The sequence below is a fragment of the Octopus bimaculoides genome, chromosome 4 (assembly GCF_046866305.1).
Source record: "Octopus bimaculoides isolate indiv1 chromosome 4, ASM4686630v1, whole genome shotgun sequence".
In the NCBI taxonomy this organism is placed as follows: domain Eukaryota; kingdom Metazoa; phylum Mollusca; class Cephalopoda; order Octopoda; family Octopodidae; genus Octopus; species Octopus bimaculoides.
This window is the reverse complement of record NC_142931.1, coordinates 109,392,764-109,404,781: the sequence shown is the minus strand read 5'-3', so window position 1 is coordinate 109,404,781 and position 12,018 is coordinate 109,392,764.

Here is a 12,018-nt window from a genome sequence, read left to right as displayed (position 1 = left end):
CATTGATTAAAGTGGCTTGCTCTCTCTAACTTTAGAATAGAAAGGAAAAGTAGTTGATTGGTGATGATCAAATATGTTTCAATAAGCTTTACATTGTTCTGGAGTCTTTTTTAGTCAAAGACCAGTTGCATATACAATCTTTTTTTGTCAAAGACTAGTTGAATATCTGTGGCAATACCTAACAACCAGATGTTCTTCATTGTCCTTAGTTTTCTCATTAAAGTTGGTTAACAGAACTTCATAAATTCTCTCTTAGAGATTTCTTTTCCAAGTAAATTAGGGCCGAACAATTTCTGATGTAATTTGTGCCCGATAACTAGAAGCTCAAATATTTCTGAGTTACCTTCATCGTACTATATGTGTGTTTGAGTGTCCTGAAACCTTCAACATTGGCAGCAGTGATATAAACTAGCAGTGACATAAACATCTGCTCTCGGGCAAGTAGATGCAGATGTCACAGGGTCCCGCAGTTTATCAACATCCAACCGTTTCGAAAATTTCATGTTAGATGTCGTAAACATTTTCCTAACAACCAATTTCAGTTTTGCTTGGATGCCAAACTATGTTCATTCAGGTACTTCATGGCTAACAAGAAGTGTTTTATGCCTAATGTCTTCCCTTAAGCGTTATTCCATGGCAACTGACTTTATTTTGACTCTAACTATCTGTCTATCTGTTTCTCTCTCTCTTTCTCTCTTTCTCTCTCTCTCTCTCTCTCTCTCTCTCCTTATATATATATATATTATTTGCTTTATTTGTAGGTTAACAAAGCTACCACTGGTTTCATGTAAAGAGACCTTTACAATTTTCAAGCGTGAGACACGGATTTGTTGGTACTAGTTTGCATTTTGGATAGAAATACATAAGGTTACACGAGTATGAACGGGATTTCGAAATAAGTATACAGATCTCGGGAGGTAACTTATAAGAATATCTTGATTGTTATCTCCCCTTTTTAGCCCTGGATTTTCCCCCAAAATTGCGTTCAACATAGATTAGTTAATTCCTTAATTTTCTTAACACCCATATTTATAAATATATACGACTGGGTGCTGAAACTTTCTTGGTTTTAAGGGTGTCGCAAAAGGCCTGGCTGGAGGCTCAACCTCCGAGTTCTTTGACAGGGCTTAGAAAACTGAGAGGAGAATATATTGATTAAAATCATAATTAATTGATCCTCCTGTATTTTCTTTTATCTAAAGTGAGGAACTTTTCAGTACCCCTCGTACATATATGTATACACACACAACCATACACACATACGTGTATATATATATATATATATATATATATATATATATATATATATATATATATACACACACACACACACTCGCATGCATGTATGTATGCATGTATGTATGCATGTGTGTAAATATATATATATATATATATATATATATATACATACATATACATACATACATACATACATACATACATACACATACCTGCAACCTGCGTTTTGTTGATATTTGAATCTCTGCCTATGATTATTTATGGAATTCCATAGATTTTCGACTCCAAGCTTGTCCATGGGGTTGTAAGTTCATAAGTTCATAAATATATGTTTTCCCTGGGAAGTATGAGATGCCATGAATATGTATGTGGAGGCGCAATGGCCCAGTGGCTAGGGCAGCGGACTGGCGGTCGGAAGATCGCGGTTTTGATTCTCAGCCCGGGCGTTGTGTGTGTTTATTGAGCGAAAACACCTAAAGCTCCACGAGGCTCCGGCAGGGAGTGGTGGCGACCCCTGTTGTACTCTTTCACCCCAACTTTCTCTCTCTCTCTTTCTTCCTGTTTCTTGTGTAACGCTGCAATGGACTGGCGTCCCGTCCAGCAGGGGGGAACACATACGCCATAGAAACCGGGAAACTGGGCCCATGAGCCTGGCTAGGCTTTAAAAGGGCGCATAATAATAAATAACTGAATATGTATATGCATATAAATTTGTATTGTTAGGGAATCCAGCGTAAGTTCATGGAAGTATGTGAATATTTGAATACTTAGAAATGCAATAAAATAAATTCGTATATTTATTTTTAAAAAAATGATAAGATGTGATATATTACTCTTTTACTCTTTTTCTCTTTTACATGTTTAAGTCATTTGACTGCGGCCAAGCTGGAGCACCGCCTTCAGTCGAGCAAATCGACCCCAGGACTTATTCTTTGTAAGCCTAGTACTTATTCTATCGGTCTCTTTTGCCGAACCGCTAAGTTCCGGGGACGTAAACACACCAGCATCGGTTGTCAAAACAATTTTCTTTTTACCTGGAATGTATATTGAATTCTTTGTAGTGGATCCTCTGCAAGGTGTGACATCTCACAAAACACCTTTTTAACACCTGAAAATATTAACTGGTAATTACTCGGAATTTTTCCAGAACATCATAAAAAACCTTATAGTGTTTATTTACAGTGACCTTGAAATTTCAAAAAGAGCTAAAGAGTTTGCCCTTCAACAACGTCTGTGGTCACAACTCTCATTTACCTGGTGTGAGATGCTTGAAAAGACAAATAATTTCTGTATCATCTAATGTTTATAGATCTGGAAGAAATGTTTCCAACATCGATATCTCGTTGAAAACATTAGCATTTTTAACATACTTTTGGGGGAACATCTATTTTGGTTTAACTTTTATGACAATCGCCTATCATTCATCTTCTGAAGAGAATGTCGTAACTCTCGGTCTCTCTCGCTCTCTCTCTCTCTCTCTCTCTCTCTCTCTCTCTCTCTCTCTCTCACCCTCTCTTTCTTTCTCTCTCTTTCCATCTTTCTCTCTCTTTCCATCTTTCTCTCCCTCAGTTTATACACATATTCATATACATATGCACTCATATATACATGCACTCATACATACATACATACATACATACATACATACATACATACATACACATATACACATACAAGAAAATATATACACACATATCTATGTATTTATTTACTTTTCATCTCTTAAGTCTACCGTCTGTTTAATGGTAAAACAATTCGAAATTTCTAATTGTTGCGTGACTTCTCAATATTAAATTCTAATCGAACATTCTAGAAAGAATTCTACTTCACGCTATCGAACTTGCAATTTTAGAACAGTTCAATTTTTTTCGGGTCACCCTTGACCCTCTTGGCCCTTGGGTTACTTTTAAAACTTTCTGTCGATATGAAGCCGACACACGTGTCCACAAATGCTGTTATTGTCCCTAGACAATAAGCCAGTCGTTATCCTTAATGGCATGCCAAATTTGGAGGATTCTACTTGCCATTTAGTAATTATGACACATCCTCTAGAAGCGGAGATAATTTTAACAAAACACAATATTATATTGTAAGGTATTTAATATACCTGTATTGATATACCTGCATATAAACATATATTCACAGGCATAAAAAAAAATATAAATACATACACATTTCCATACATATAAATGTATACAGATAAGGACATACATACGCATATAAATATGAACCTTGACATTTTACTTGTTTAAAATTTTACCTGATGATCGTGGATAGTATATTATGATGTCTTTTATGACTGCATTAAATAAATAAAATTCTACCGAGACAGCTGTCGTAAATTTTAAACGCCATTTGTGTTTACTACACACACACACACACACACACACACACACACACACACACACACATACACACACACACACACACACACACAAGCACACACACATGCACACATATATGCATGTAGACACACACATATGCCACTGGCTACCGAGTTATTTCTCTTAGCTCATTTTTTGTTCAAACTATCTGTCTATACATGCATACATACATACATACATACATACATACATACATACATACATACATACGTACATACATTTGTATATATACACACACACGTGATCCAACTACCCATGTATCAAGCGCACTATCCACCCATACACTCAGCCACCGAATCCAGAGTACCACCTACCCAGCCCACCACCCAGACAGACACTGAGACAGAGTAAACACTAAATTGTGTTGACCCCCAGCGAGGCATTTGTTTTTTTTTTACTTTATTTTGAATGCTTTACTCTCGACAACTGCACACACGCATGCGCGCGCGCGTGCACGCACACACACACACACACACATACATGGACACGCACACGCACACACATACTCACACATACGCGCGCGCACACCGGTGTTTTCAATGGTTCCAATGGCTGGTAACTGATGTCTTACTGGTCGGTTGTAGGTCAGGGTCGAACTGTTTTGTAAACAAACACTACCCAATGCAGCAGAGATACACAGATACACACATGTATATAAAGACACACACACACACACACACACACACACACACACACACACACACGCACACACACACACACACACATGCACCTATTCACAGAGACACGCATGCGTATGCACATACTTATTAGCATGAATACATATACATACACCACTACAAATTCACACACAAAAGCTGCCGTCTATCAAGGTTTGTAAAGAACAGAGAAATAAAAAAAGAAAATAGTAAGAAAACAAACAAGAAAAAAATAATAATTATACAACCTACTCCGTCTCCACCCTTCTAGTAATAATAATAATAATAATAATAATAATAATAATAATAATAATAATAATAATAATAATGTTGATGATGATGATGATGATGATGATGATGATAATGATGATGATAGTAAAAAAAAAAAATACAATGTCATGCAGACGTAATGGGAAGAGAGTTCTAGTTTAGAAACTCACCTCGTCTGGGTGGATTTCTTCATTTTCAGTAAGAGGGGTGGTAGGTTTTGTTTGTGTTCCTTCTCGAAACAATTAAATGACTAGGCCAAACGGAAATGATCTACGAGGTGTGTCGGCGTTGTAGAAATAGCAGTCAAGTCCATTTCACATTAAATTACGTTAATTATTGGATACAGCTATACAGATGGTGTGGTCACTGTTGGGATGTCTCTTTTAGATAAATTTGCCTGGTCTGTGAGAAGGGACCAGGTCAGGCCTATTACGTTCGCAGTTTTCTCCTGAGACTTCAGAGAACAGCGCGGTTAATGTTAGTGGTGGATAGGTGTAAGCTTGTGGTTTCAGGAAAAAACTTGTGTGCTCGGAGGGATTTTTCAGTGGGGAGGAAGGACTGGATAGAGTGATTATTGCAGAGTCTTGGGTGATTGTAGTTGATGGACACAGTGAGCGGAGGATGGGAGAAGGCAAATGGAGAGAGATGAGTGAGTGGAAAATGCCTGAGTGGAAGTGAGACAAGACTAGTAAACTTCAAAGTACAGAGGCCGCTGCAGTGACCGTAGGAAAGTCACTGAGGGGACACAGTGCGTCTAAGGACCAGAGATTGGAGTGTAATAGTCGAGTGACTTCATGTTAGTCAAATGGCTTTTATTTTGAGTGCATTGTAGGATGTCGGTACATATACGACGAATACCGTCTCAGTTGTGAGAGCAGCTCATCGTGGGTCCCATACAAACTTTGTAGAAAGTTATTAGTTTATCGGTGCTGAAAAGTTTTCTGACTCTCAAGATGTGGGACACTCTTTGAAACAGTCTTTACTATGAGGAGGATGTGTGATCACTAGGGGAGATCTGCGGTGATGATGAAACAGAACATTTGTAGAACGATTTTAGTTGCCTTCTGTTATGGCTGTTTAAGGTGGAGGATTGCACTTCTAGACTGTTTAGTGGTCGTGTCTTTACGCTACTGAATTAGACGATAGTAGCGGTCCTCATTGGAAGATGTTTACAAGAAATGGCGTTGACAATGAAATGGATAGCACAAGTTTGTGGCTGCAAGAAAAATATGTGCACGCAGGGGTTTCCAGTGAACCAACATCTTAGGAAGGAAGGACAGGGCTTTGTGATTATTGCAGAGTCTTGGGTAATTGTGACTGATGGACGCAATGAGCAGTCCTCATTGGAAGATGTTTACAAGAAATGGTCTTGACAAAGAAATGGCGTTTCTAGACATTGTACTTCCCGGGACATTTCACGAGTTTCCCACGATCCCTCCATGAAAAATGTGACATTATACATATTAAAAGGGTTGCACAAAAATTAAAGAAAAGCATCGAGTTTGGAGTGAGGTGTTTAAGTTTCATGTGGATGATGCTTAGATATGGAAGTTTAGGGATAAAAGAAGTGTGATGTTATTGACGAGCATGTTATGCGCCATTGATGTACAGGAGGAAGTGTGTGTGGAACAAGACGGAACTTTGATGCACACCATAGCTGATAGAATGTGAGTCAGAGTTAGTCTAATCAGCTCATATCGCAATGGCACGATCTGACAGGGAGCCTTCAATACGAAAAAGGAGATGAAAGAGGACCATGCAGAGACAGTTTTACTAGGAGATTGGTGTGACAAACACAGTGGAAGGTACTTTGCTGACATTAGGGGCAATAACATTGTTCCTACTGAATCTTGCACAAGAGGGTTCACTGGTCAGTAACAAGTCATACTAACGGTTATTAAGGACCAAAGATTAAAATTATTGCAGGTGGTTGTTAATGACTGAGTTCCACTAGCATAGACCATAATGGGTCAAGGCGGCAATTCACATAGGCTGCTTTTTTTTAAATGCAGACTTATACGTATATTATGTTATGTGTTTTTTTTCTGTTGGGGTGGATAGACGCATAGCATAATCGTGGGCTTTTCAGGGCGGCACAAAGTCTATCAACACCATTGTTGAATCAACCAGCTTAAAATGTTTGGAAGTGAGAGAGATTGTTGGATTCTTGTGAATGTATAGAGATCGAAGAAGGAATGCACTTAATGGGATGAATTGTAGCGTGTTTTTAAAGAGAGAGAGAGAGAGGGGGAAGAGAGAGAGAGAGAGAGAGAGAGAGAGAGAGGGGAAGAGAGAGAGAGAGTGAGAGAGAGAGAGTGAGAGAGAGAGAGAGTGAGAGAGAGAGAGAGTAATGGAAAGGACATTGCGAGGGACCAGTAGCCGTATTGTTTTGTTTTGACTGGGCAGACTTTTGATTAAAGACCTTCCAGTTGTGACCATCATATCTTTTTGCTTAGCTCCAGATTTTCCCCAGATATAATTTAAGACGGTTGGGTGCAATTTCAGGAAGAATTAGCTGCTATTTCTGGCAGGTGCATGGACGATGCAGTAGCCAACATGGTTAAAAATCTGGATTTGAACCGAGTGCCGGATCATTTTCTCTTCACAGTTACGTTCTTCATGCCAAACAAGCAGAGTTGAAGTCAACACTGCAACATAATAACATTCAGTATTATAATATCTTATTCACAACTATGTGGCACGAGCATTAAATAGTCAAGGATACACTGCAATATTCGTAGCACAAATCTTTAAAAGTTCTCGTGCATAGAGTTGTCTGAGTCAGTAGGAGGTCGGTTTGTATTCTGTAGCTCGTGGCCGTATGTTTGACTTCTATTTCACAAATGCCTCACAATACTTAGCTATAAATATACATCAAGTGATAAGTACTATTTGCCATAATAAACAGTGGTATATCAGTAAAATGGACAAGTATTTCTTTTGCTTGCAAAACTGATTTCAGTCCCTCTCATTAAGAGGAGGGTTGCGCCTTTTCTGCTTAACGACTGGAAGATAAGAGATATTTAGTAGATTAACTTTTGGATTATAGTAGATTACCTATCATTGAAAAGCTATCTATGAACGAAAAGATATCCATCTGAGGAAGGATTATCTAAAGAACATTCACCCGCGAATAGATATCTGTCCACGCAAGGATATATATTTGAGAAGGGAGATCTACGTAAGGAAGGACATTAATTTAAGAAATGATGTGTAAGAAAGGACATATTTCAAAGAAAGAACGTTTATCTAAGAACTGACAATGTTTCAAAGAAGGACATATTTTCAGTACAAGAAAGGACATATGAGAATGCACATCTAAGAGAGATTTAAGAAAATACATTTATCATGAAAAAGGCATCTATCCGAGAAAGAATATTTTTCAATGAATATTTAAAAAAAAGTCTCAGAAAATACAGCTATCATTGAAAAGATATCTATTTGAGAAAGGATGTTTTCAAGGAAGAATATATCTTCTGCCCCAGAAAGCATATCTAAGAAAGGACAGCTACTCGCCGATAGGAGTAGTTTCGCATCTATAGAAATCTCTCCTTAGTGTGGATCTGTAAAATGTTTACTTTTAGTTCTTGAAAATTTGAATGGCATTTTTTTTCTACAGTGTTGTATGACTCATTCAAACGAATGATAAGTAAACCACCTGGGCACTACTGTCTCGATTCCTTGGACCCATGGGACCAGTTACTCGCTTTATATTTGATCGGGACCATGACAATCTCTCTAAACGGGACGCCAGTCTGTTGCAGGGTTACGCAGTTATAGCTGAATGACGTGAAATGAAGTGGTTTGCTTAAGACATAACCTATAGTCAAGTCCGGAATCAATTAAGCATTGGGAACTCTCATTTCCTGCCTTTAATGCTATCTATAGTGGAAATCCTCAAACAAAGCAAGATATCCACCAGGATGTGATAGAGCTGAACGTTCGATGGATTATAGACACAAACTATTTCATGCAATTTTTGACAGAACTAGGAGCCAAACTGAAGTAAATAGTACATCTAGTTGAGCCGATTGGGTGGAATTGTTTCGTAGGAGGTCGAGTTGTGGGGAAGTTTTTCTCCCCCAATCGTCTTCTCCAGAGTCACACAAAGAAAACAACACTAGTATGTAGGAAAGGACATAGTCAATCTAATCATTATGATTTAAGTAGCACGCTTATTTTATCGTGTTTGTGAAGATGAAAAATAAACCCATCTTTTCTTCATGATTTGAACTCACAAGAGAAAGAACGAAACTAAATGTCCTATAATATTGCATTAATACAATTTGGAACAATATTGGGCGAATTACTATATTTTGGTTAGTTAGAACATTTATTAATTAATAGCAAAATGAATTGTTACGTAAGTTTCACCCGCTTATTTCGTCTTTTTCTCTTGTATATTGTCGCTCTAAGTTATCTCTGTCTTTGAACTTTTACCATTATCTAGCTATAGCGATTATTTTTTATACGATTAATGGATGGACTAGTCGTTACGTTAATGTCATCTCTCAGTATTAACCAAGGGTTAACAAATAATAGGTCTCTTTTCGGAAGGTAGATAACTTATCTGCTCTGTCACTTGCATATTTCAAATTAAAATTTATTAGTAATCGAAGCTGCAGATAGCTTTATAAGGGAAATAACTATCATTAGACCTTTATTTTTTTCCAATGAAAGTTATTTCCCCTGAAGATGTCTTTTTTTTGTTTGCCATTTAACAGTTAATAAAACATGACAGTACGTGAGACAACATACATGGCGTGAAAGATTACTGTAGAAGCCTTGATTCACAAAGACCTCACTCTGATATTAAATGCATGAATGAATTCTATTAACTTCAGTTTATTCACTTGTAAAAGACATGAAAATGCCAAATTATTCCTCAATGTCTAGAACAGTACTTCTCAATCAATTTGACTGTGGTGAACTGAAGATCAACTAATAATAATAATAATCCTTTCTACTATAGGCACGAGGCCTGAAATTTTTGGGGAGGGGACTAGTCAATTACATGGAGCCTAGTGTTTAACTGATACTTAATTTTCGACCTCGAAAGGATGAAAGGCAAAGTCGACCTCAGTGGAATTTGAACTCAGAACAAAAAGACGGACGAAATACCGCTAAGCATTATAAAAATATAAATATGTCGATGCATTTAGAAAAAAAGTTAAAAGCAAACTACATGTTAAGTCGAAAATTTAGTAAAAAAATATACGCAAAATTATTGCTTTTCCTGTAACTCGTTTTTCAAGACACTAATGTTTTTCAAGACACTAATGTTTTTCAAAATATGTTTTTCAAAATTCTTTAAAAATCTACGACGCACTAAGATACCGCTTCGACGGTTAACGCTTTGAACGTGGAAAACAAATACACCCACTGAAAAATGTATTACCGTTAAGCAGAGAAAACGGTTTTACTCTGCGGCTTTGGAAAAGCTCTCTTTATATTCTAAGAAACGGAGATACCCACAGTAATACTTTTTACAGAAGACAACCCAACGTGAAGAAACATCTGGACACTTTAGAAATAAACTACAATGTTGTTGCATTGCAAAAATCGGCTATACTTGGAACTGCACACATACTGCATAAAGCGTTGTTTGTCTGAGATCCATGTTGGGACTTGAAAGACGGCACAAATCCCCGGTCAACACAGAATCTTTAATCTACAACATCACAATGTCCGATACTGTGCGATGTATTCACTAATAATAATAATGATAATAATGATAATAATAATAATAATAATAATAATAATAATAATAATAATAATAATAATAATAATAATAATAATAATAATAATAAAGAGTAAATTGTAGGGGCATAGAATTGCCAAACGGAGTGAGAATGGAAGACCCAGATGATGATGGTACAAGTACCTCGGGATCCTGGAGCTGGACAATATCTTGCACAAAGAAATGAAAGACAAGGTCATCACTGCATATTTCAAGCGCCTCAAACTTCTCTTAAAATCAAAACTCAACTCAAGGAGCCTTGTGACTGTCATCAACACATGGGCAGTTGCTGTAGTCCGCTATAGTGCACCCATCCTGAGATGGACACAAGCGGAGATTGACCAACTCGATCGTACTACCTGAAAGACAATGACAATGCATGGTGAGCTCGATCCTAAGGGTCTGCATAAAGAGAGGTAAATATGGACGTGGGCTGATTAGCATACGGGAGTTCATCAACAGTGAAAGAAGAAATATGGCAGAATATTTGGTAAACAGCAAACAAGACATGCTACAGTATGCTGCTAGTGCAGAAGGAGCTGAGAAATATGAACTTAAGAGTGCTCATGAATTCCGATCAAGAACAGCCAACGAGAGAGAAGAAACCCTACTCCGTATAGAATTACATGGTCAGTTCCACCGTGAAACCAACAAATTAAAAGACCAGGAAGCATCATAGAGGTGGGTCAACAAGAGTGACCTAAAAAAGAAGACTGAAAGCCTAATCATCGCCGCCCAGGATCAGGTACTGAATACCAACTCAGTGAAAAAGAATATATACTACACGAGTGCATCAGATCTCTGCAGAATGTGTGGGAAGAGGGTAGAAAGCGTGACTCACATTGTTAATGCTTCTGAAAGTCTTGCGCAGAAAGAGTACAAGCGTAGACACGACAAGGTAGCGCAAAACCTCCACTAGCTACTATGCCATAAATATGGATATGAGGTTATGGGTCCTGGGTACCAACATACACCGGAAAAGTTAATGGACGAAAAGGGAAAGGCAAAAATACTCTGGGACTTTGATTTCCACTCAGACAAGGTTTTAAAGCACCGAAGGCCGGATATAATAACTTTTAGGAGGGACAATCAAGAGTGCCTAATAATCAACGTAGTAGTGCCAGGAGATCAACGTATTATCATGAAAGAAAGAGAAAAGATTGATAAAAATGGAGACCTGAGAATTGAGATCGCTAAGATGTAGCAGCTACGAGAGTCAAACATAAACGTTATCTCTATTGTTATCGGAACATTGGGTTTGTAACGACCGTGCGACCAGGCGATGGTGACGAGGAAATGGCTCCTTAGAACATCGCACGGTCGGTACAAATATCGGTACAAATAAAAACACGAAAAGAGGATAAATGAATATGAGTGCCAAGAAGGAAAGAGAGACACAACCGGTAGAAGGTTTAAGAGAAGATTTTATTGATATGTCAACATGTATGTCTGTATGTGGGAGTGCGACATAATAAACACAATAATAGACAGGCCGTCATGTAAACAAAATGTATGTGTATACAAAGATATATGTGTGTGCGTGAAATACAGAGCACAGAAAAGAGTCTATAAGGACGTTAGAAGAAAGTCCAGACACAGGGATGGTAAGTACCAGTTCGTATTCAAGGTGCACAGTAGTTGAAGTGCTGGATCAAGAAGTTGTGGCGGCAAGGCAGAGCCGAGAAAAGATACTGTCGCACGAGAAGTTGAGGCTTCGATTTTGCAACGG